The sequence below is a fragment of the Pteropus vampyrus genome, unplaced genomic scaffold, assembly GCF_000151845.1.
Source record: "Pteropus vampyrus isolate Shadow unplaced genomic scaffold, Pvam_2.0 Scaffold20, whole genome shotgun sequence".
Taxonomy (NCBI): domain Eukaryota; kingdom Metazoa; phylum Chordata; class Mammalia; order Chiroptera; family Pteropodidae; genus Pteropus; species Pteropus vampyrus.
Window position 1 is genome coordinate 6492636 of NW_011888801.1, and position 6432 is coordinate 6499067.

The window sequence follows — 6432 nt, forward strand, 5'->3', positions numbered from 1 at the left end:
CACCACCAGGCAAAGCAGAGGCAAGACCCTCCAGCTCCTTGAGCTTTTAAAAGGCAAACAGGACCAGCAGCGTTGTTTGTTTACAGCCACAAATAGGTAATATCCTAAATGTCCTTTGGAAAGGCGCTAGGTGATAAAAAATAGTGACACGTACAATGGCGCATACTGTGCAATTCTTAGGAAAAACCAAATTGAACCAGGTGCACTTGCATGGAAAGACCCTCCAAGGTATAGTGAGTAAAAAGGCAAGTCACAGAAAAATATTGCAAAGCTGCTTTGTAAACACTATATCTGATATCGGCCATCATTTATAAAATGTGCCCACAGAATTTTTAATCGCTTTCTTTCCTTTCCCTGGGAAAAAGCCCCTCGCCTTCAAACTCGGGTAATTACTCTGAAACTTGTAACTCAGGTTATTGATTAAGTAGCTCGGGTCCTCAGGTTATTGACTCAGGCCCTCTGGTTATTGATTAAGAATCACTGAAGCTTAGCATTCTTCTCAGTCCATTGTAAGCAGAAATCACCTTAGGTCAGGCAGGGCCATTGTAGTTGTAGGGAGGAAGGAACCCTTAACCCAGGGCTTTCTTTCTTCGAGTAATGTATTAACCTAGTCTGTCTCCCCTTACTAAGCTTATTCTTTCCACTTAATAAGAAAATCAATACTAAGAAAATTAATAGATATGTGATTTAAATAACTAGTTTACATCTTCTTTTCTTCTTTTCTAGGGACAGGGCCGCATTTTGGTGGGATACATCCTTTGGCAGGAGAACTTGAGACTCCATTGTGACTGAGACAGGAAAAGAGCTCCATGAAACCCCAGTAGGCAAGGATTACGACCCTCTTCAGCAGAGAGGTGAGGCAGCAGAGGGGCTGGGTGGGCACCCCTCCTATATCAGCAGGAAGCAGATATAGAAGAAGAGACTTCATGTCCTTCAACATCCACACTAATAAGAAGGGGTTCATGGCTCTTAGAAAAAATTTAGGCAGGAAAGATAGGGGGTTTTGGGTCCCCTACAAAATGCTGAGGCCATCCTGTTCTAAAAAAGGCCCTCACCGTCTGCCCACAATTAAGTAAGCCAAAAGGCATTTTTAGGCTAAAAAGTAACTTCCACAAAGAAACAGGTAGGCAGAGAATTAGGTACCAGTTTAAGACAGTCACTCGCACCATTATGGAGACCATAATGACCAAGGACCCCCAACTCACTTGAGCTTCATTATGCCATCATTATAATATAATGCACAAGCCCCAGAGTTCATTAATATCATTTAACAGACTGAATTCTGGGAATGAACATGTGCAGAAAGTAAATGATGAGTCACTGAGTCCTGTCAATCTTAGTTGTCAATCAGGGAAGCCCACTCCTCTAAGAAAAGTAACCACCCACAGTTAAGCAGGGATAAAAACCCCAAAGGTTTTGTTACTAGGCCCATGAGTCACCCTTCTTGTTTTCCAGCCGCTTCCACGTCTGGAAGTGTACTGTTGCTTACGTAATCTCCCTTCAAATAAAGCTATTCTTTTGCTGCTGCACTTAGGTGTCTTGTTCAATTCTTTGTTCAAGACATCAAGAACCTGGACAACATGTAGAGAAAGGAACAGAACCCTCACTCCCTGGTAACATATCTACATGACTATGCACACACACAACACAGAGTTTGTTGCAGAAGGAAAGATCTGGAAGGGCGCACCTAAAAAGTGGGTTAGGGGACTGAAGAGTGAATCTCAGTTTTAAAAAAATATTTTATCATAGGATAAAATGTCTATTTCCCAGGAGCCCATCCTGGATAACATATTATATTTAGTTTTCGTATCTCCTTAGGCGTGTCTTGGCTGAGACAGAGTATGTCTCAGACTTGCCTTGTTTTGATAACTTCCATGGTTATGAGGAGTACTGATTAGGTATTTTGTAGAATATTCCTCAACTAAGATTTGTCTCATGTTTTTCTTATTAGACTGGGATTATGTAATCTTGGAAGACCATACTGGTATATACTAGCATTGTCGATTTATCACTCTTGATGATGACCTTGATCACCTGGCTGAGACTGTTTGCCAGATTTCTCCACTATAAAGCTCCTCTCATCACCTCATTTCCGGTACTATTGGGTGATCTTTTTAATGTAGAAAGTTTTCTTTAAAGAGAGTCATGAACAATGGTACACTGGCCTGGAGGGGTTTTGGGAATCCCCTCCCCTAGAGTATAGCACTAGCGGAACCCATCATAGAAGGGAGGGGGGAAAAAAGGAGCTCCACGCTGACCTCGGGGAACTCCCAGCCGGGAGGAGCAGGGTCAGCGGCTTCCTTCCTATGGCTCCAGGAGAGGGTTCCTCGCCCAGTGGGCAAGGAAGGCTCTCACCTGGCGGCGGAACGGCTCGCAAACCATCGTCGTCAGTCCCCTGGTCCCGCCCTAGAACCAGCGGCTCCGCCCCGGGGTGCGTTTCCGCGGCAGCGCCTGGAGAGTTTTCCACGCGTCTGGCTCCTCCTCCCGCCCCTCCCTGACTGCTGCGGAGCCCGCGGGTCCGGAGTTCTCCCAGTGCCCTGAGTGCCCCCAAAGCCGGAGCCGGACCGAACTCCAGGCCGACCCAAGGCGCCGCGCTTGGGACGCCTGCGGAGAGAGCCGCTACTGCCCGCGTCCCCTTTCGCCCCACGCGGCCCCCCAGCTCCGTGACCCGAGGCCAGGTGAGTGAGGGTCCCCGGCCGGCCTAGGGCACGGGACTGGGCGGCGGCGGCGCACCATGGGCGCGGCGGTGAGACCCAGGACTACCCCGCCCTCCTCCTGGCTCGGCCCTGCGGCTTCCTGGTTGGCACAGCAAGGGTGGAGGGGAGAGGGTGCGGGTGTCGGGCCGGGCCAGGCCGGGCCTGGACGGGCTGCATCGGCATCATCAGCTCGATCAGTGGAGGGGACTGCCCTCCCGGTGGGACCCCCCCACCCCCACCCGCACCGCCTGGTCAGGGCCACATAATTGCGCCGAGTGGCCGGGGTCAAGGGCTCAGCAGGCTTGGGCCGCCCTGGGACCGGGTGATCCTGCGACCAGAAGACGACTGGCTGGTGTGGCTGGTGTGGCTGGTGGCCCTGTCCCCTCTGACACAGCTGAGTTTTCGAGCGTGTGTGTGCCTTTCCGGGAAAGGCTTACACTAAGGAGAGCTAGTAGAGGAGACTTCCTGTACGAACTTTCTTCCAGAACTGGAAGGGCACAAATTCGTGGAAACTGCTACTGTGGGAGTTCATTGTAAGGCACTTTATTTGAAGGAATGCGGGGTTCATCCCGGGTGCTGTGTTCACCTCTGTGTTTACCTTCTCTGCCTTTACCCCTTTTTCACTTTGGCGACAATTTCAGGGAAGAATTCTTGGACGTTTTTCTCCCTTGGGGTCCCAGCTCAGCCCTCTGAAGACCTAACAAGGTAGAAGCTCTCTGTTGTCTTAAAGGAGAGTTGTGAGGTTCCTCATCTAGAGAAGTTAAGCTAGCCAATGCTAACCCAAGGGGGAACAGTCTGTCAGGGACATTTTTGTCCCTGCCTCTCTAATCAGTGACCTTTCTGTGGAGATGGGTGTTTTAGGATAAACCCTGTTCTCTCTCCTAGCCCTTCAGTTTGTTCCCTGTTGCCCTGACCCAGGCACAGTAGTGGCATGAGGGGCAGATCCTCTGCCCTGCCCACACAACAGGAACAAACATTGCAGGGAAGGGCCAGGCTAAGTCTGGAAGCTGGACAGGCAGGGCATGTTACCTTGCTCACCCCTAACTGGCTCTCATTAAGGTCCTTCATTTCTTGCTTCAGTCAATTGTTGGGAATTCCAGGATTAACAGGTACCTTCCCTCAAGGCACTTTTAAAGCTGCAAGGTATTCCCCAATTAGAGAGGCAAGGCGAGGTGCCAGATCAACAAACATTGGGTGTCACCTTGGGCTCCTCATCCCTCCCTAATCTTATCTCTTACTAGTCTCCCTGCCTTTGGTTTCCTCCTCTTTAAAATGAGGGTCATAACAATACCTCCCTCACAGGATGATTGTAAGGATTAAATGAGTTAATATATTTCACAACCATATAGCTCAGGCACTGAACTGAACAAGTGGTGACTGTTATACCACACCTATGTGTCCCAGGTGGATATCACTCAGATTAGACATAAGCTTACAGCAGACCCTGGTAACAATATTTGTGAGTGTCAAAGATAATAATGTATTGCTATCACTTCCTTCATGGAGCCGAAGGTCTAGCGAGTTAAACTGCCCTTCTGACCTGTCCCTCTGTCTTAGCTCATGTTCTTCCACCCTCCTGGAATGCCCTCTCCTTCATTTCTACCCATTATTCACCACCCTCCTGGGAACCATCCCAGCCAGTGCCTGCTCCCAGCAGGAAAGGACAAGACATGCTGTGAGCCCATGCAGCTCTCTTTCTCCACTCCTTTGGCACTGACCTACTTCTCAGTACTAGCTTTGTATAGTATTTGTATGGCCACGTGTCTTATCTCTGTTCTGTCCTTTGTCTCCAGAGGGTGGGGACTGTTTGTTACTCATCTCACTGTACCCAGGATGGGCCTTGCCTAATGCGAGTGCTCAGCAGATGCTAGTTGAGTGAAAGAGGCCAGGGAAGTAAGGTTTCTCTTTTGTTAAAATATTAGACCTTGAGATGGAAATGATTCCAGACTGAGAAGTGGGAGTAGGAGCTGACTGAGAGGCCAAATAGTAGGCCCTTTGACTCGTTTAGGTAGCTGGGGCAAGGATGACAGGGCCCTTTCTGGATTCCTGTTTCTAGAAGGCCAAGATAGATTAGTGATGCCTTGGTCACGTGATTTGGGGGAGGATGGGTAGTATGAGATGAAGGAGTGAGAATTGAGTCAGAATAGGGTAGTGTGGGTTCTTTTTGAGAATTTACTGCAAAATGGGGGGCGGAGCGAAGCCACTGTGGGCAGGAGATGAGTGTGAAAACAATCTGTGCTGAGTGCTGGATGTTAGAGGCCCCAGGGCCTTTCTGGAGCTCTTCCTCCTTCTTTCCTCCACTTAGCTGCCATCTTTTCTCCTTGTAAACCTGAAGCAGTTCCTGGCACTTGGTCCTATGGGGACACTTGGGGGAGAGTCTGTATGAGTGTACCTCACAGTCATAGCCAAAGAAACACACTCGAGTTTCTCAGTTTTTTTTGTTTTTTTTTCTCCCTACAACACCCTCTCATCTCACTGCCCCAGAATATCAGGAATTTGAGTTGTATCTAGATAGGAAAGCTCTTAGAGGAAAGGAAGAAACTAAAGTTTCCTTGTTGAGAATTTGCATTTTTAAAAAGAGTTATTGAAATTCAGTGGCACTTTCTAATAACCAACAAAACAATGCCACTTTCGGCCTACTGACTCTGACCCATGTATGCTGTGGAATAAAGGTCCAGTGTTACCTAGTGGTTTCTGTTTGGGAGGATCCTAACAGTACAGCCTGAACGATGACTTGAACCACCGCTGACTGTGCTTCACCGATGTGAGAACTTAATGAATGAGGGCAACCAAGAAGTCAGGACAAACCATGTAGCCACACAGGCTCCCAATGTTCTGGATGGTAAAATGCCTACATCAAATGATTATTTGCAGAATCCGGTGAGAGGATGTTTACAAAAGTGTTTGAGATAAGTTGGGGCTGGTGATGACAATGGTGATATCTTGGGTGCATTACTGCAAGGAACCTTGAAGCTGGGGGTGGCATGTGCAGATGGTTGACGTCTATCTCTGATTCCTTAGTGTCTGGTCTTCTAGGGCAGCGGTCCCCAGCCTTTTTGTCACCAGGGACTGGTGCTCCTATGGGCATCTAATGCCTGATGATCTGAGGTGGAGCTGAGGCAGTGATGCTAGTGCTAGGGAGCAGCTGCAAATACAGATGAAGCTTTTCTTGTCTGCCTGCCTGTTGCTCACCTCCTGCTGTGCGGTCCAGTTTCTGACGGGCCACCGACAGATACTGGTCTATGGCTTGGGGGTTGAGGCTTGTGCTCCTGAATTTACCACGGCTTTAGCAGAACAGAAGGGAGGGATCACTCCTGAAATTGAGAAGGAAGTCAGGCGTCCCCAGCCTCTTGGAGCTGGAGCATGGGGAGAGACTGGCTTGAAGGTCAGTGAGATGAGAGCAATCTGAGGGGAGAGAGGAGAAGCTCAAAGTTCATTAACAGGGAGGTGGAGGGAGCATATGGCAGATTAAGCCCAGGGAGTGGCATCTCTGGGGGAAAAGGGTATGTATGTGGGGGAGCTGGTGATAGCAGATGTGAGCTTGTTGTGTCCACCTAAAAGGTCACAGTTATTTTTAGGAAGTGGGTGACAAGGCTTGTTTCTCTTGAACTCAGCATTAGTGAGTACCCACTGTTTCCCTAGCCCCAGGCTGTGTGTACAAATGCAGGAGCCACCCCCACCCACCCTAGGTTGTCCCCCAGCTTGCCCTTGAGACATAGGACACAGGATGAGAACC

The 6432-nt window shown here is 49.0% G+C and overlaps 1 protein-coding gene across 2 annotated transcripts in view; it reads left to right on the forward strand.

Annotated features, from left to right (window-relative positions):
- The first annotated feature begins 2434 nt into the window (after positions 1-2434).
- The window catches only part of ANXA11 (annexin A11), a 45008-nt gene continuing 41010 nt past the window's right edge, over positions 2435-6432 (forward strand). For both annotated transcript variants that reach the window (XM_011355326.2, XM_023527951.1), the window contains exon 1: positions 2435-2678. The gene's annotated coding sequence lies outside the window, so the exon portion shown is untranslated. The remainder of the gene's footprint in view (positions 2679-6432) is intronic.